The sequence below is a fragment of the Alligator mississippiensis genome, chromosome 11 (assembly GCF_030867095.1).
Source record: "Alligator mississippiensis isolate rAllMis1 chromosome 11, rAllMis1, whole genome shotgun sequence".
Taxonomy (NCBI): domain Eukaryota; kingdom Metazoa; phylum Chordata; order Crocodylia; family Alligatoridae; genus Alligator; species Alligator mississippiensis.
In genome coordinates this window covers 42,694,111-42,713,729 of record NC_081834.1, presented here as the reverse complement: position 1 = coordinate 42,713,729, position 19,619 = coordinate 42,694,111, and the positions used below count along the sequence as shown (strand labels likewise).

General features: G+C 47.8%; 1 protein-coding gene across 2 annotated transcripts in view; it reads left to right on the top strand.

The window, feature by feature from the left end:
• LOC106739703 (uncharacterized) overlaps positions 1-19,619 on the top strand; it is a 109,948-nt gene that overhangs the window by 34,742 nt on the left and 55,587 nt on the right. For both annotated transcript variants that reach the window (XM_059714904.1, XM_059714906.1), the window contains exon 3: positions 18,015-18,132. The gene's annotated coding sequence lies outside the window, so the exon portion shown is untranslated. The remainder of the gene's footprint in view (positions 1-18,014; positions 18,133-19,619) is intronic.

The following is a 19,619-nucleotide window of genomic DNA, read 5'->3' as shown; positions in this document are numbered from 1 at the left end:
ATTTTTTATTCCTAGGTGTCCAAGGACTTTGCAAGGAGGCTGACATTATTTTCCACAATTTATAGATTGGGAAACTGAGGTGTAGGGAAGTGGAGATGGCCCATGGCCATCCAGCAGGTCATTGGTCAAACCGTGAACAGAACACAGGTCCTTTGAGTCTCCAGGAGGTATTGTCAGCACTGAATCAAGCTGCCTTGAAACCAGATGATCGTGGACCTGACAAGCCTCCTGATCCGAGCGTGCTCATATTATCTATTGCTCTCCTTCCCTGTGGTTTTAGACATGCTTTTTTTCTCTTGCCTCTTTCTGCCATACCCTACCAATCACTACTATAAGGAAAAGGAAAGAGCAGCTGGCTTGATCTGATAAAACAGTCTAGAGATGTTAAGTGCTTTAATTAGGCCAACTCGGTCTACCAGAACCTGCTACACTTGTCTAGCAAGGGAGGCTGGTGGCTCTCGATCCTAATCAGATCCCTAAGGTCAACTCAATGTTTTACGCAGTCCTGCCCAAGAGGTCCTGCATCTGCCGGGATCCCACTGCATGTAGTTCCTCACCCCTCTGTGATTGTGTATTATGCTGTTACTTTACATCCAGTTAGGGTCCCGAATTACTAGCCGCCCTATGATTGGCAGTGGAGATAGGTGCCCCCCCGTTGTTAATTTCTGGCCCAGATGGAAGGGATAGGTGTGTTTTAATTTTTCTTTCATTAATGCAAGTTCCTACTTTCTAGGTCATCCCTGCCCTGGAAAGGGTTGGACCTGTGTAGCCAGAAACAAAGCCTCTAGAGAGCACATTCCTACCCTTGGGTTGAACCATGTTATGGCAAACCTTTTCAGACATGTTCTCCCAGGGGCAGACAGCACCCCAAACTAACCAAGGTATCTCTCAAGCTATCTCATGTCCCAAAGCACCAGGAGAATAGGCAGTAGATCAGCACAGAGGTCAGGAACATGTCAAACCATTGCCAGCTAGCACACTCCATAGAAGTGTCCATGCCTTGTGCTGTCTTCTCCTCTCTTGGTTACCACTTACGTGAGCCAGATGTTGTTTCTCTTGAAGCTGGTGCATGGACGCAACTCCTGGTCCTGCTCTTCACTTAACTCTTGGATTCGTCCCAACAGCTGGATGAGATCCAGGCTCCCGTGAGGATGAGGCATCCTGGGATGCTGATTCCACCAGTAGCCAGCACCAGCTGGGTCAGAGGAGCAGAGAGAGAACCTTGTGTGACACCCTGTCCCTTGGGGAAATTTCTAGCCCAACCTTAATTTAGGATTGACTTCTAGAGTATGAGGATTTAGGTCCTTGTTATTGGATCTCTGGATATGGTCATTAGATATAGAAATGTCTTTTGTATCCCGCTCAGCCCTTGTGACAGTGAGTTCCATAGGCAAACTGTGGAAGATAAAGAGGTGCCACTTGCAGGTCTCCTGGTAAAGGTCCTTGAGGACCTGCCCAGGTTTAGTGTGTTCTCCTCTGTTCCTGCTATGCCCTGAGCTGCTTTGTCCCTTAGCAGAGTGGGAGGTGCAACATTTTTTTTCATCTTTGCTCTTCTCTTCTGTTTGGCTTTCCAGGAGTCTTTTCTGTTGTGTAGGTTCCTTGGAGAGGCACTGGCCTGATTGTGCTCTTGGTTACGCTAGTGTGTATCAGGAAATTACACCCACATCAGACTGGCCACACCAGCATAAAATGGGTGCACTGGCAAGATGAAGTGCAGGGTCTGATCATTAGGCCTGCGCGAATAGGCAACTATTAGATTCAGATTCGGCTGATTCGATTCAGAAAAGATTCGGAGATTTGGCCATAGCATATAATAGGGAATCGATGAAATATCTGTAATTTTGTTGTTTTTTGGCTGATTCCGATGAAACATGCAGGGGTGGTAGCCACTGCTGAGGCCACAATGGTGCCAAGTTTCAAGGAGATAGGTGCAGGGGTTTCTGGGAAACTGCACCTCAAACTTCTGACAAGCAAAGCTCATGACATGGGTGACACTGTGTGTGTGTGTGTGTGTGTGTGTGTGTGTGTGTTAAGGCACAGGGGGTGAAACTGCAGGAGGAGTCTAGGTTCTGGGGCCCTGCACCTCTGGCTGCAGGTAGGCAAAACTTGGACTTCTGACTCCCCAGGTACATCTGCACTTTTACCTGCACTGCTACGTCCCCCTTCCCCCACCCCCAGCCTGTCCCTCACCCCCTGATGTCTCCATTTCCATTTTCAGTGACTGGCTTTCTTTCCTGCATTGTGTGCCAGGCCAGCCTCTCGCTTCTTTATTATTGCTTCCATCCAGGACCGGGAGACACACCAACTGCAGGTACTTCCTCAGCCTGACAAAGTGTTTTTCAACCTAAAAGCTTCCTAAGATATATTTTTCTAACTATTTTGGTTTTTTTCATAATAAACATATAAACATAAAATCACAAGATAAGCCATCACACACCATGAATAACATATATTCAACACAACATCTTTACTTCTTGCTGTCAATTCCTTTATAAAAAGAAAGGCTCTGTGCAGTTCTGTCTGGGTACCTTTGATGCTGCTGGTGCTGTTGGTGTTGAGCCAGCTAAGTTAATTTGACCTGCTGTCGCTTACATTGGTGGACTGGACTGAGGCTGTAGGGGAGGAGGAGGCCTCACTGGGGCACACTGCCGTGTTGTACAGAGGCCCCAGCGCCAGGAAGGGCGCACCTGAACACACAGTCCCACAAGCACCCATGTCACGAGGTTTTTGCCTGCCTGCGGCCAGAGGTGCAGGGCCCCAGAACCCAGACTCCCCTGTGTCTATCTCCTTGACAGCTGGCAGGCTGTGTGGCCGCAGCAGGGGCCACCATTCCTGCAGTTTTCACCCCCCTGTGTCTTAACACACACAGTGTCACCTATGTCATGAGTTTTGCTTGTCAGTAGTTTGAGGTGCAGTTTCCCAGAAACCCCTGCATCTATCTCCTTGAAACTTAGCAAGCTTTGTGGCCTCAGGAAGTGCTACCATCTCTGCAATTTTCACCCCACTGTGACTTAACACACGCACATGACATGAGTTTTGCTTTCAGGATTTGAGGTTCAGTTTCCAAGAAACCCCTGCACCCATCACCTTGAAACTTGGCAGACTTCATGCCCTCAGCAGAGGCTACCATCTCTTCAAGTTTCATCTGAATTGTTGTTTTTTGTCCAAAGTTATAGATATTTCATTGATTTCCCCATTATACCCTATGACCGAATTGCCAAATCTTTTCTGAATCAATTTGGAAAGCCTAAAGCTTCTAGTGATTCAATTCGGATTCATAGATTCAGCCTCTGAATCGTCTCCAAATCCAAATCACGATCTGAAGCTTTGCACAGCCCTACTGATCATAACGTTGATAAGAGGATCACAGTCTTCCAATAAATAGGGAAGTCACTAGTGATCCTGTATATGACCAAGGCAGCCCATCTGAGACATAAAAGCTAGTCCAGGTTATGGGATAAGAACCTCTAGCCTCAGTTTAGACCATATTTAACACAATCCAGTCTGTGGATGATTTCTTGTTCCACAATTTAATGTCCAGGTTGTTTTATTTTACAATTTCTGTTTGCTGACCACAGAGACTGTTCTTAGACATGGCATGTCCAGGAGGTTGCGGTGTGCTGCCACAGGCATGTGTGTACATCTGGACTTGATGTCAGATCAGTGTCCACTCGTTCTTTCATGTAGGGATCACTCTGTCTGTTCAATGTAGACAGCAGAGGGGCACTGTGAGCAAGTGATGCTGTATATGATGTTGGTAGAGGAGCACATGAATGACCCTCAGATGTTATAATTCATGTTATTTGGTCCAGTAATGATGTGGTTTGTGTTTGATGAGGGGGCACAGATGGTGTCTGGAACCGTTGCAAGGCCTGGTGCCTCAGTGAGAATAGCTCCATAAGTGCATAACTTCAATGCCAGAGCAGCTGTCTGCTGCAGCCTGAGGTCTTGCTTGGTGCAGTTTGAAGAGGCATCCCCCTGAGCCTCCTGCATCCTTTCACCTTCCATCATAGTGACTCCAGACAGTATACCCCTCTGCACAGTCTGGTCTCAATCAAATCGGAGTGAACCCAAAGGAGTGAGGACTGCATTTTAGAATTATCTGTAATGAATCAAATTTTGATTCCAGCCCTATTGCTAACAGAGAGGAAGACGGAGAGGTGAGGATTTAACTCAGTCTGCCAAGGCCTAGGGAATGGCTCCCTGGGTGGTTAAAGCTGTTCCGGGGATCCCAAGAGCAAAGTCTCCCAAGTGATCATGTGCTTTGCTGCAAAACCTGCCCAGGAAGCAAGGGAAGTTTGTCTGAGCTGAGCTTCTCACTGCAGCTACTACACTGCTTTTGGTAAAGCTGGCTTGGGTACAGTGAACACTACACTGCAGTCTAGACAGACCCTGTGGGTCCCTCAGCTTGTTCTGAACCCCAAACCCACCTCTTGTATTTTGGATTACAAATGCATTGATCAGAGCTGCAAGGCCCTGTTGTGTGCACGCCCTCACACACACGGCACCTCTAGGTGATGGATTGTTCAGGTCTTCATTTGGCTCTTGCACATCAAACCTGAAAATAAGAAAATAGCTAAAACATCCCTGCTAGCTGTTACTGTCAGTAGATTAGAAGAATGGCTGGCAGAGGGCAAAGCTGCTGCTACCAGAGCCCCCTGTGTGCTCGCTCTCCTTCTTCCACAGTGGCTGAAGGCTTGCCCTTCACTTTCTGGGGAGCTCCAGAGTGCCTAAAGCACTTAGACACCCCCAAGAGATGCCGCACTGGCATACGGGCTTGGGGAGATGTGACCCAGCCACCACCAGAGCACTCGCTAAGTAGGTGGAAATTACACTTTTTTTTTTTTGAGAATGAAAGCAAAGGGGATGGGGTTGCTTCCACCAAAGGGGAGGCATCTCTCACTGGAGCTTGTTGGAGGATGGAGAGAAGAGAGGAGTCATTTTGGAAGCACTAATGGATGGGAGGGAGGGAAGTCCTGAAAACAGAATGCCAGCCACCCTCATGCTAACTTGAAGACACCTGGCACAGAGCTGAAATCACAATGCCGTGTTATCTTAGGTCCCAGACTGCAGAGTGTTAGCATTTTTGGGTGTCCAACCTGCTACTGTAGGTTGGTGCAATCCCTGCTTCTTCCCACAGGTAACGACTTTAATCCTGTGTGTGTGTCTAGCCCAGGGGTGGGCAATTATTTCGGGTGGAGGTCCGCTTACTGAGTTTTGGCAAGCCATCGAGGGCTGCATGACAGGCAGCTGGGGCAGATTAATATTTATTTTCTTAATTTGGGGGGGCCCACAGGCCAGATAGAATGGTCTGGCGGGCTGCATCCAGCCCCCGGACTACATTTTGTCCACCCCTGGTCTAGCCATTAGCCAAGTCTATTCAACCCTTTTTCCACAAGCACTGCCCAGATGCACCCTTCAGCAGATAGCGCCCCATAGCTGGCATCAAGGGGGCAGAGCATCATTGCAGACTGTAGAGGAACAAGCTGCCTCTCGACCACTCGCTGCCCCCCAGCATTGAGGAAAGCTGCACAGCTGCCGATAAATGTGGAGCCAACAGCATGCCTGAAACCAAGGGGGCCGAGGCATGGGGTGAGGTTGTGACGTGGTAATTAATATTTTATCAATCCTTTGCAGCAGCAGCCTGTGTTGTGAGGAGCTGAGATGCCAGCTCCGGAGGGGTTTTCCAGGAGAGTTTCTTCTCTTCCCATCATTATTATTTTACATCTCTTTAAATTACTCTCCCGCCTTTTCCTTCCTCTCTCCTCAGCTGCGGCCCGTCCATGCTGCTCTGCAATTAACCTCTGCCACCACCGCACCTGATAACATTCAGTCCTGGCCTTTATCTTTTTATTAAAGCAGTGCTGCAGCCGAGCTCCTTGGGGCCACAGCAGAAGAAAAAGAGTTTGACGCAGGGCCCTGGTGCTAATCCGCTGCTCTGATTCACTGCCTGCCTGCCTTCTTGCTTTTTTTTAATTAACACTTGGACCAACTCTCTCCAAGGGATTCCTTCCTTTTGCTCCATCAACCCAAGATACAGCATTCTGCTTTCATAGCCTCCAGGACCTCAGGGTGCACGGTCTCCATGTAGGGCTGAGAGGTGTTATGTCTAGGCCGTGTCTATATGAGATGCATTAATGCGCATTAGCCTAAATTTAATGAAAATTATGGGTGTGCATCTACACGTGTGCCCTTTGTGTACACCTCGTGCCTCCTGAGGCTGGTGGGGAGGGTGGGGGGTACGGCGACTGCCCGCAGGTGGCGGTAACGGTGTCAGCAGTGGGGGCATAGCGGTGGCGAGCAGGGACTGCCTGCAGGCGGCCACAGTGATGTTGGTGGTGAGGACGGGCCGCAGATGCCTGCGGCGGTGTCGGCCACAAAAGGCGGGGTGGTGTGGGGAGCACCAAGTAGCAATTGGCAACTGCCTGCAAAAGTTGCCAGCCGTGGCGGTGGCAGCCAATCTCCAGGGGGGGTCACAGCCATCTCAGGAGGTGCATGTGCACCCGCATGCACCCCTTATGGACTGCCAATGGTGCCCTTAATGCACATTAACTTAGGCTAATCGCACCTAAATTTGATACCTGCAAATGCCAAAAACACCTGCCAAAAATCACTTAATATGCATTAGCTTAATGCACATAAAATTTAGTCACGCTTAAATGCACATGTAGACACGCCCTTAGTAACGTTAAATTGCGCCTTGTACTAAGTGCTAATTTTAAGCCTAGGACATGCGAGGAAAAAGAAGGAAAGGGGCCAGGAGGCTTCCTTGGCTGACCAGAGAAATCCTGGGCAGCCTACAGGCCAAAAGGGGGGCACATAAAAAAGTGGAAACAGGGAGAGATTACCAAAGAAGAGTGCACCTCCTCTGCTCGAGCTTGTAGGGAGGCAGTTAGACGGGCCAAAGCTACCATGGAGCTGAGGATGGCATCCCAAGTAAAAGACAACAAGAAATTGTTTTTTAGATATATAGGGAGTAAAAGGAAGGCCCAGGGTAGAATAGGACCCCTGCTAAATGGGCAGAAACAATTGGTGACAGACAGGGGGGACAAGGCTGAACTCCTCAACGAGTTCTTTGCCTCGGTGTTCCTAAGCGAGGGACACGACAAGTCTCTCACTGGGGTTGTAGAGAGGCAGCAGCAAGGCGCCAGACTACCAAGCGTAGACCCTGTGATGGTGCAGAGTCACTTGGAAGAACTGGATGCGTTTAAGTTGGCAGGCCCGGATGAGCTCCATCCGAGGGTGCTGAAGGCACTGGCCAACATCATTGCAGAGCCACTGGCGGGAATATTTGAACGCTCGCGGTGCACGGGCCAGGTCCCGGAGGACTGGAAAAGGGCCAATGTGGTCCCCATTTTCAAGAAGGGGAGGAAGGAGGACCCGGGCAACTATAGGCCAGTCAGTCTCACCTCCATCCTTGGCAAAGTCTTTGAAAAAATTATCAAGGCTCACATTTGTGAGAGCCCGGCAGGCTTAATTATGCTGAGGGGAAATCAGCACGGGTTCGTAGCAGGCAGATCGTGCCTGACCAATCTAGTCTCTTTCTATGACCAGGTTACGAAACGCCTGGACACAGGAGGAGGGGTGGATGTCATATACTTAGACTTCAGGAAGGCCTTCAATACGGTATCCCACCCCATACTGGTGAACAAGTTAAGAGGCTGTGACTTGGATGACTACACAGTCCGGTGGGTGGAGAATTGGCTGGAGGGTCGCACCCAGAGAGTTGTGGTGGATGGGTCGGTTTCGACCTGGAAGGGTATGGGCAGTAGGGTCCCGCAGGGCTCGGTCCTGGAACTGATACTCTTTAATGTCTTCATCAGCGACTTGGACGAGGGAGTGAAGTGTACTCTGTCCAAGTTTGTGGATGACACAAAGCTGTGGGGAGAAGTGGACACACCGGAGGGCAGGGAACAGCTGCAAGCAGACCTGGACAGGTTGGACATATGGGCAGAAAACAACAGAATGCAGTTCAACAAGGAGAAATGCAAAGTGCTGCACCTAGGGAGGAAAAATGTCCAGCACACCTACAGCCTAGGGAATGACCTGCTGGGTGGCACAGAAGTGGAAAGGGATCTTGGAGTCCTAGTGGACTCCAAGATGAACATGAGTCGGCAGCGTGACGAAGCCATCAGAAAAGCTAATGGCACTTTATCGTGCATCAGCAGATGCATGACGAACAGATCCAAGGAGGTGATACTTCCCCACTATCAGGCGCTGGTCAGACCGCAGTTGGAGTACTGCGTGCAGTTTTGGGCACCGCACTTCAAGAAGGACATGGATAACCTGGAGAGGGTCCAGAGAAGGGCCACTCGTATGGTCAAGGGCCTGCAGACCAAGCCCTACAAAGAGAGACTAGAGAACCGGGACCTTTTCAGCCTCCGCAAGAGAAGGTTGAGAGACGACCTTGCGGCTGCCTATAAGTTCATCACGGGGGCACAGAAGGGAATTGGTGAGTATTTATTCACCAAGGCGCCCCCGGGGGTTATAAGAAACAATGGCCACAAGCTAGCAGAGAGCAGATGTAGATTGGACATTAGGAAGAACTTCTTCACAGTTCGAGTGGCCAAGGTCTGGAACGGGCTCCCAAGGGAGGTGGTGCTCTCCCCTACCCTGGGGGTCTTCAAGAGGAGGTTAGATGAGCATCTAGCTGGGGTCATCTATACCCAGCACTCTTTCCTGCCTATGCAGGGGGTGGGACACTATGATCTATTGAGGTCTCTTCCGACCCTAACATCTATGAATCTATGTGGTAAGGGAAGGTATAAGAGGAAGAAAAAAGCAGAGCCGTCCTGGTAGGACCTTTCTTTGTTCTGATGACCTAAGGCCTGATCAAAAGTGAATGGTGGGAAGTGCAGTGTCGAAGGTAGATGCACTGAGGTGCTTAGTGGGATTTTCCAGAGAGCCTAAGCAAGTAAGGAGCTTGAGTTCTGTTGATTTGTTAGGTTCCTCCATACTTTTAAAGATTGGGCTCTGGTGGGGGCGGTTCTTTTGCCTTCAACAGGCTTTTGATCAGGTCCTATATCAGCGCAAAGGATGGAGGGCAGGGTTGGGGAAAGGAATATAGCTGGCATCAAGGCTGAGACTGCGCATAAAAGAACCATCTGGCTACATGGAGTAGAGGAGTTATGAGGGGTTGCAGCACAATGTCACCTCTTTGTACTGGTGGGACTTGGCTTCAGCCGTTATCTCTGACTCCTGCTCCAGGATCGTAGCTGAGGTGGGATGCGACTTGAGAAAGGTGATGAGGCTGAGCCATTTCTCTTTCATCTGAACCCGAGACACTGGTATCATGAAAGGGAGGATTATGTTGGCACTGCGGGATTAAGCAGCAGCTGCTGAATTCGAAGGGAGAAAACTGATTAGTGAACACAAATGCCTTCCATAATAACAGGTGGTTACAGATGACTACCGGATAAACCAGCACTTGCTGGAGTCTCCCCCAGTACAAAAGTCTACACTTTGCATGTGTGTGTATTCAAGCACAAGCTCCATAGCAGATGCTGTATGTAGTTCAGGCTGCAAAGGGTTTCAGTCCTACCTACCTTAACACAGGGTGGTCAAAGGCCTAGCGTGCATCCTTTTTAACATGCTCTAAGGTTTCCTTATACAGGCATAGACACGGTCAAGAGGAGGCTAGAAGACATTGGGTAGATAGATGCTGGTAATTACAGGAGCAACCAAGCTCTTGGACCTTGATATTACAGCTAGCGATATTGCTGACACTGTTGCGTGCTTGGATTGGATTGGATTGTTTATTCATTGTCATTTGAGCCCTCTCCCTCCCATTTTGGAAGGGTAGGGCAATGAATACCTTGCATTTATACAGCACTTCTCATCACAAGATCTCAGAGTAATTGGGGGATATTAGCAACATTTTACAGAGGAGGAAGCTGAGGCACATGGGAGTTAAGTGCCTTGGTTTGGGTTACCTAACGAGCCAGTGGCAGAGCCCAAGGAGACCCAGGACTCCTTAATCTTAGTACCCTAGACCATAAAAAAGGGGACGTCAATCTTCATCAAGCTAGATGGCACGTCGGTGTGGCTGGGGCCAGCTGTCTTATTCAAGCTTTCCAACATCCCTGTTTTCACATGTTGGCTGCTTATAGATGTGGGGGGGGGAAAAGCTCTTTACTTTCAGCTTAGCACACCCTCACACTGAGGGCAGCATATGCCCAAAAGAGACATTGCATTAGTTGGACCTGGTTTATGCAATGTCTGTATAGATTGGGCACTTCAATGGGGCTTTTTGACGTTTTTATCTAATAGCTGATTGAAGCAGCTTTAGCTGAAATCACCAAAAAGCCCCACTGAAGCCCCTCATCTATACAGATGCTGGGGAGCTCAGTCAAACTAACATGCTTCCTCTTCCAGTGAAGTGCTAGGTTTTTATTTTTATTTTTTTGTTGCTTTTTTCACATCTGTCTCCATCCATTGTGAGCCAGGCGGACCATGCTAAGTAAAACACTTATCTGCTGAATTGTCTGTAGCTGGGTCGCATAGTAGCACCCCAAGAAGAGCAATCGGGTTTGTGCTAGGCACTGTTCAAAAAGCCTTTGCCCCAAAGAGGTTAAACTATAATTAAAGACACGATATAAATGTGGGAGAAATTGCCAAGAGAACAGAGACCAGCTATAACAGTTTAAGCGCCCCCCCCCCCTTTTTTTGTTCCTCCTCAGCAGCTGTCTGAGTGGCTGATTTAGTGCCAGAAGAAACAATTCATCACTTAAAATGATTTGACAGACAATGGCAACTCAAGCAGGCTGACATGTTGGAGTTAGTATTTTTAATTTAGCAAGAAATAACTATTCCCCTCCCCCCAAAAAGAAGACGTTTATTTTGTCTACATTTTCCAACATTTCTGCAGAAAAGAGTCCGATACCATTCTGTGATATTTTTCCACCCCATGCCAAAAAAAATGTTTTTTAAAAAATTTTCCCAGAAAATATCTGTTATTTTTAATTGGCCCTGTCATGTCTGTCAAATAGTAAACGGAACAAGTAAAATTAATCCAGATAGGATTGCAGTCTGGTTGAAAAGGTACACATTGAGCGACCATTTAAAACTGTGTACTCAGTATGTACAGTAGAATGTGCCACTGAGATTGAAGTTCCTTTTTCTTCCACAATTATTAACTCTTTTTCCAAGAAAGATGCACTTTGCAAGGGCTTGTTGTCCATAACAAAAGAGTAATGTGGGCTGGATAAAAATGCTACAAGGTGGATAGACAACTACCTCAATAGTCATAAGCAAAGGATAATTATTAACGGGTCCATGTCAGAATGGCAGGAGATTTTGAGTGGAGTCCCCATGAGGTCTGTCCTGGGCCCAGTGCTGTTCAATATATTTATGAAATGATTGGATGATGGCATAGAAAGCTTCTTGAGCAGATTTGCAGACAACATGAAAATAAGAAGGGTTGTGAACACAGTGGAGGATGTGAGTGCAATTCAGAAGTATCTCTGCAGATTGGAAAGCTGGGCTAGAGCTAACAGAATAAGGTTCAGTGTGGACAAATGCAAAGTGCTGCACTTTGGGAGAAATCATCAAAAACACAAATACAAAATAGGTGACACCTGGCTGGACAGCAGCACTACAGAAAAGGACTTAGCCTGTGATCTATCAAGACTCCTCAGTACAAGCCTGCAGTGTGTTGCAGCCACACAAAAGGTGAATGTGGCTTTGGGATGCATCAATAGAAGCATTAGGCACAAGACACAGGAGACACGGGCAGATAGTGCCTCCCTACTCAGCACTGGTTAGGCTTCATCTGGAGTAGTGTGCACAGTCTGGGCTCCACATTTTAAAAAGGATGTGGAGAAGTTAGAGAGGGTCTAGAGGCAGGCAACAAAGATAATAAAGGGCTTGGAAAGCAAGTCTATGAGGAGAGGCTAAAAGAGCTAGGCATATTCAGCTTGTGGAAAAGGCACTTAAGAGACATAGCAGTCTTCAAATCCTTGATGGGCTGCCATAAAGAAGAGGGAAAGCACCAATGGCCTGAAGCTGCAGTAAAGTAAGTTTAGACTGGATATCCAGAAAAAAAACTTTTCACTGTTAGACCAGCAAGCCAGAATTTTACCCCATGGTCAGCTTGGTATGGACTGTAGGAGTGTTTGCTGCCTCTGTCGTGTGGGGCATGGCCCTCTACCTGGGATCTCTTGGGAATATATTGACAACATTTCATAGAAGCAGGACACTGGCTGCTGTGGCTCCCCTGCTTTTCCTGTGGCAGGTTAGGGTGTTAGATCTGTGTTGTGTCAGGATTAATGGCAGTCTTACAACAAGTTTAGATTAAGGTTTGTATAAAATGGCTTGGATAGAAATGATCCTGCCTCAGGCAGTAGGGTTGGACTAGGTGACCTCTGGAGGTTCCTTCTAGCCTGACTTCTCTATGGGTCTAAAGAAAAAAAAGAACAAATGTAAAAGCTTCCAAGGAAGAGAAGCAAAAGGGTTGTGATTCCCTGTATAGAGGCAACCATCTTGAATTAAATCTTTATTCCAAACAATGAGATTTCCTGTCAAGCTGAGAGCTACTGGGGAAAAAGTTAGTCACATTGGGTAGAAAAGAAGCACAACAGCTACAGGACCTGATAGTTAGGACACTGCTAGGGAACCAGGAAGGCCAAATGGTACCTACTGTACCAAAACTTCAGCATAACTCAAAGGTGATCTTTCCTTCTGATTGTGGTGAGCCAGGCCTGGGGGGTCTCTCCGAGTCATTACTACTTGGTATTTCATTTGACACTGTCCTAGGAAACCATTAGTGTGCTACATGTACTACAGACAGGGATGGTACGACTGCTCCAAGGCTACAGGACTTTGATACCCATACTCCTCAAACTACTTTTATTACCTTGAAGTCCAATTCATAATTCTATCATTAATATTTCCAGCCTTAACTCATGTTGTGGTAGGCAAGCTCTACTAGTCAGGGCATGATGGTTTCACAGGTATGAGTGCAAGTCCTATCCTAGATTCAAAGACAACTCCCATTCATCCTAGGTGTATGTAGGTACTTGGTCATTCAGACTGGGAAGTTATTGCTGGTTGAATATGACACCAGCCCCATCGTTCCCCTGTATGTTGTTTTCTATGGAAATTAGTGTGCCTCACTCACACTGAGTTGAGAAATGCCCTTGTAATCCTGAGGCCTATCCTGGCAGGCTGGGTGCTCCTAATCTTGAGCAGGTGTTTCCAGAGCTTTCTTCATGGATGACTTGGGCATCTGAAATTCTCCTCCCCTGTAAATGCTATACTGAGTCTGGGAGTCAGCCCAGCATCAGGCTCTTCTGCTGGTCATTTTTAGAGGCTGTGTTGTTCTTGCTTTCTTATATGCTGAGTGTTCCTGTGGTTCTTGCCCTCAGCTTGCTGCTCCAGGCATTTCATAGATTTCTAGGGTGGGAAGACACCTATTAGATTGTCAAGCCTGGCACAGGAAAGAGTGCTGGGGTCAAGTAACCCCTGCCAGTGCTAAAACCAGTGCCTAATGTAGGGCTTGAACCTATGACCTTGAGATTAAGAGCCTCATGCGCTACCACCTGAGCTAGCTGAAGGGAAATAGTTTTCTTCACAGATGTGTCCCATTGAAAAATAAATAATACAGAGATTAAAGGTCTTGGTGGAAGTGGTCCTGTGGGCTAGCATGGTTAAGGCAAGCCAGTATGTACAACTGCGTGAGATGAAAGCTGCTTTCAGGAACAGTTCAGAGCATAGCTCTGGCTCACTATAAAATGCTTTCACCTTTCTATATCCACGTCCTTAGGATACCATGGAAATTAAAGATGAATTAATGTGGGTGGGAACCCTGGAGTAGTTCAAGTCCAAGGCTGACCACTTCTCTACTATGGGTCACACGAAATACAGACACAAACAGACCCCCCCTGAAGGATGTCCCAGTCTGTTGTTGGCACTTTTATTTATTTCATTACTCCACTGACTGGGAGGCAAAGACATATTTAAGAGACCATCTTGCTCTTGTCAACCATGAATCAACAGCAGTCAACCTGGGACCTGCTGGCACCTAGGTCCAAGTTTTTACCCAGTGAACTAGAAGGCTATGCCTATTAGCTGGCAGAGAGCTCTCATCCATAGCTTAACCACCAAATGAGGGTGAACATGTAGCATATACTAACCAGCAGGCTACAATCCCTCCGGTCTTCATTTGACCAGAGTGGAAAGACACCTTTTAAGAATAAGTGCTGAGGTCCTAGTGTTGCATTATGTAGCACAAAGCACAGTAACACTCAACCAATTACACTAATGCTGCTTATTTGCTCTTGTTACAGAGAGTAATTGCTCACCCAAAAGCTATTAAATTAGATAAGAGAAGAACAAACAAAACTATTCATTTTACTCACTGTATATTTATACACTTCCCCCTTCACAGTGTAAACACCCACCACATTCAGGGCTTTGAATATTCCACTTGCAATCAAGACAAAGACTACATTTGTCTTAGTTGTAGGTGTTGTTTCTTTTTCTACAGCAGCTACAGGCAGGGAGCAGAACGTGTCAGGTGTTTTAAGGAGTTGGCATCCAACCATTCCAGATGCTAAACCAGGTCCCTCAGCTGAGTTAATCACCATCGCCCCACTGGCATGAGTGAGGCTGCTGAGAAGCTAGCCCTCACCATCCTGGTGCTTAGAAAGTATTGTGCTTCCTTCCATAGCAGTTCCACAAGCAATATTACCTCTGCCTTGAACACAAGACTGGATGGGCGTTTGGTCTTCTCTCTGCAAGGAGGCAAGTGCCCGTTGAGAAATGAAGCTGTGCATGGGGATTAGAGTGGAAAAAATCCTTCCTGATCCTAGAATCCTAGTGAGGTAGGGCTGGAAGAGACTTCCATTGCTCATCTAGTCCAACCCCTGCCTCTGAGGCAGGATCATCCCTACCCAAACCATCCTATTCAAATCCATAATCCAACCTCTTAGTAAAACTACTATCAACCTTGACACAACACAAGACAAAGGTAAAGCAGGAGGACCACAACAACCAACATCTTGCTTCTGTAAAGTGTTAATATATGCTTAAGAGATCTCTGGAAAAGGGTTATGCCTCCCCCACCCTTGTACAGAGGGAGGCAGCCCCCCCAGTCCACACCCATCTGACCAGAGGGGAAAATACATTCTTGACCCTAAATATGGCAACTGGTCTGATCCTGAGCAGCAGGGCAAGACCCTATAGCTAGAAAACTCTGGGTTCAAGTCCCAGCATGAACATTGGCACAGCCCAATCAAAATCTCCAGCCTTGGCTGCAGCCAATACCCAATGCTTTCATTCACCTACCCTTAGTTTATGCCATGGAGCATAAGGGTCAAGAACTTTTGTAGCCTTAATGCTGGCTAGTGTGACAAGTCTCCCCCACTGGGATGGGGTGCTTGATGCACCTGTCAATTTAAGAGGAGAGAGGCTGAGGGAGGAGCAGCCCACAGGTGTGGCAGGAGCCAATTAAGGAAACATCTGACCAGAAGGGGGGGGGGGGGCTGGGTTTGAGCCATATAAGCTGGTCAGTAGGGCTCCTACTAGGATGCTTTGAAGATGGGGATAGGTATGTCGGATTGTGTGATGTAAAGTGGAAGGCCCGTTTAGGCTGGAAATCTTAATTTTGTTTGTTACTTTTTTTATTATTAAAAAACCCCAAAAAACAAAAAAAGCGGGGGGAGGGCTTCTAGCAGGACAGTTGAGCTGGGGTAAGCAGCACGGAGCCTGGGAGCAGGGTGGGCCTGAGAACAGGAGTGGGTGATCCTATAGCGTGGAAAAAGGCCAGAAGGAATAGAGGACCCTGGGCCCAGAGGGGGAGAGAGCCTGAGCCAAGGATGGGGGCTGAGTAGAGAGGATCTGGGGCTAAGAGCTCAGCATGGGTGGAGATGGAAGTGCCTGGGGAAGGGTGGGTGAGCTCATAGCCTAGAGAGGCAGGCCTTGGAAGAGAGAGGCCTGGGAACAGGGGCAAGTGAGCCCTTAGAGGGGCAGAGCCTGGAGCCAGAGGACACTGTGCAGCCAGAGCCGAGAGAGAGGTCAGGGTGTCAGCAGAGAGCGGAGAGAGGCTGAAGGCCAAGCAGAGGTTAGTAGCCCAGAAGGGGTGAGTGTGTTAGCAGGGTCAGAGAGGTCAGAGGTCTGGAGCACCAGCAAGGCCAAGGAAGCCCAAAGATCTCAACTGGCCTAGGAGTGGAGCCAGGGTCTAGGGAGATCAATGGTCAGGGACCACAGCCAGAGCCTGAGGGGACCAAGGAGCTCATGGCCCAGGAGGGGCAAAGACTGGGACTGGGAGCCTGTAGCCCAGGAAGGGCATGTGTCAGCGTATCAACTGAGAGGCATGGGAGTGGGTACTGGGGAGGATGGCACCTGTGTAATTGGCCCCTAAGGCAATGTCTACAGGTACCTGGTCAGGAGAGTGAGACCAGGTTTGGGAAGCCCTGGGGCAGCTTCCTTTTTCTTCAAAGATAATAACTTCAAGGCATGTTGGGCAAGAGAAGCAGAGACTGCCCAAGGAGTTGCAAGGTGGCAAGGGCAGAGAGGCCACCGGGGGCATCATGACCACCCCTGGGATGAGCATTTGTTACACCTGCACAATAAAACCAGAGACCGCAAAAGATCCTGTGCATTCCTTGCCCCACAGGGCGCTGCTGTCCTGGAAAGCTCCCTTCCTATTGCTCCCTCATGGCACTAGCATAATTCAGCCTCATAAAGCATTTGTCCCAGGTTCATTCTGAGTGCATTGGCACTATATAGGAAGTCTTAATTGGTGCCAGGTGGCTGCCTAGACAGCCTCAGTGTTGTGTCTTTATTTTCTTCCTGAGTCTAAGGTCCTGACTCAACATGTTGCTGAGCACAGCTGCTCTTTTGGGCATCTTTGCAGCCTCTATCATGATCGGACCCTTCATTTAATTTCTTCTGAGTGCCCAGTGACTTACAACACAACAGCAGCTTAGTTCAGCTGGACTAATGAGGCAAAAAGCAGTAGTCCCTGAGAGTGGCAGCTACCTGTAAGCTGTGTGGGTCGTGCTTTGGGCTAGTAGCCAGGGGATGTGGGTTCAGTTATTGGGCCTGCGATGGATGGGCTGGGTGACTCTAGCAAGCCTTTTGCTTGCTGATGAAATGGGGGACAATGGTCCCTGACTTTTCTTTGTGAAATGCTTTGAGAATAGTGGATGAAATGTGTTTGTAATACCCGGTGGACTTAACTGAAATCAGGACCCGGTCATGATGGGTATTTAGTGTACAGACCCAAAGAAAGAAAAAGCCTCTTTCATGAAGAGGTTAAAAAACCTTGATACACCAGACAAGGAAAGCAAGGCACAGAGAAGCAATGAACTTGCCTAAAGTGACGCAGAAAGCTAGGGAGCAGAAGGATTTATTGTTGCCTGGCCAATCCCCTTCTGCCGCCTCCCCTTGTTCTTGGCCAGTCCTATTCTGCTACCTGCCCCTGTTGTTGGCCAATTGTATTCTGCCACATCATTGCTTTGGTGGGTATATAAACCCTCAGTGGACATCAGTAGACCTTTGGCTGGTGGTGGTGCTTGTTTATGCTCTTTGGCCCTGTCTGCGAGCTCGCTGTCTCCAATTCTGTGTCCATGACACTGGCCGGTGCCTTTTGCTTTGCTTCAGCGTGCTAGTATGACCAGCACCACTTGGAGAAACTTCTGTCATTGGCAGAGGTTAGGACTAGAGCTCGGCAATCATGAGTCTCAGTCCACTGCATTAGCTATTAGACTATTATTATTAAAGGTACTTTGGTTCTCCTGGGGACAGAGAAATATTAAAGTCAGTCAGCTTGTCATTCCACCCAGGCTTTTAGCCAGAATCATTGGTCCTGACCCCTCTTCTCTGAGACTCCCTCTGTATGATACTCCCCTTTAAGCCTCACTTTTTGCTGCATTGTTTACCTTGATGATTTCACCTGCTCCCCAAACCCCGCTTAGACATCAGTAGTTTTATCAGAAACTTAAAGCTATTATAGCAGCAGAATGTTTCCAGTGAGTCATGTTTTGATTGCATTGCATCTCTTTGTGCCCAAGGTCCTGAGCATGGGTTTCCAAAACTCGCCTGACATTTTGTGTCTCTTTTGATCACTGGGATGGAAGGCTGATCCTCCCCATTTCTCTTGGAAATGGCATCGGAGCTGACTTCAGAAAGGTAAGAAAAATGAGTTGCATCTTAGCAGGAATGGGCTTAAGCTACAGCGTGACACTTCTCATCAATACGCAGCCAGATGCCTGGGGGATGTGATAGTCAGAGATGTCATATACAAAACGTGGAATGCAGGAGCAGTAGTGAAGTCTGTGACTGGTATGGATCCATAGGTGACAGTCAAGGACTTTGTTAGAAAAAAGGAATACTCTTTTCTTTGGTAGTGCTGGTAATCCTCCTAATTTAGGAAGCAATTCTTCTGTGAATATTCCCAACAGTAACTTGCAGTCAGTATGCACTGTTCTTTTATTATTGAAGGATCTTGGTGTGTTTTGGTCATTCTTTCTGAAGGGGTCCAGGGACCGTTTGATAATATACAATACTAAACCGTTCAGGCCTGTGAGTGAAGGAGAACACTGAAGTTAGTTGAAATCACAGAGGAGATGTGTAGGCAAAGCTGAGGACAACTGTGCAGATTTGTTTTTTGGCAGCGTCATGCGACTGTTGCAAGTCATGTTGGGGCAGGGAAGTAAGGCAGGATTGTCTAGTAGAGCGGGCACTGGACTAGAAGCTCGAAGGACTCTGGGTTTTAATTCTGCCCCTTCCGCTGACCTATTGTGGGATCTTTTAGGAAGGGAAGTCCCCTTTGTTCACCTCATTGTATCCCAGCTTTCCCTGCCATCCTGTGTCTGTCCTTTCTATGCAGACACGAAGCTCTTCAAGGGCTATCTTTCACTATATTTGCACAGGGCCTGACCTTGGTTGGTGGCACTGGAGCATAAATAGTGTTGATAATAGCTGTTTCCTTCATTTGAAGGATGTTAGTATACTTGTATGACACCACCTAGACTCGGGGCTTCTCCCAGGCAAACACACTACCACTTACCAACTGTATAGTATTGTAGGTATTTTTGTTGCACCTGCTCTTGTCTGATCTTGGAAACTAAATAGTTCTGGGAGTGGCCAGCACTTGGATGGGAGACTGTCTTGGAGTCCTAGTTACCATAGATTCAGAGCAAGGAGTTATGATTGACTGCTGGCTAATACTGGACCAGAGTATTGTTGAATCAGTAGTCGGACGTCCTTGCTGGTGGATAAAAATAAAAGGAAGGTCTTTGTTTTCTGCGCACCTCAAGACCCAATATACCCTTCCCTTCCAAGAAAGGAAGGGATAACAATGAAAAATCCATAACACTTGAAATACGGCCTGTGGGAGAGAAATGCTACCAGAGGAACTGCTGGCAGTGTCCTGTAGATCTTGGCCTGGCCAGGTCATCCTATGCAAACAGCAATTTCTGCCACTGCATCTTTCCCAAGTGAGCTCCGCACACTTCACAAACAGTAATGAATTTAGGTCGTGTCTGCACAGTACAATGACTGCCTGGTAACAGCATCATAAAAGCATGTTGCGCTTCTCTGGGACAGCTGCCTCTTAATGGAGAAGAAGTGTAGCCATGTCTGTGCTAATTAGTATGGGGGTGGGCTAATTGGCA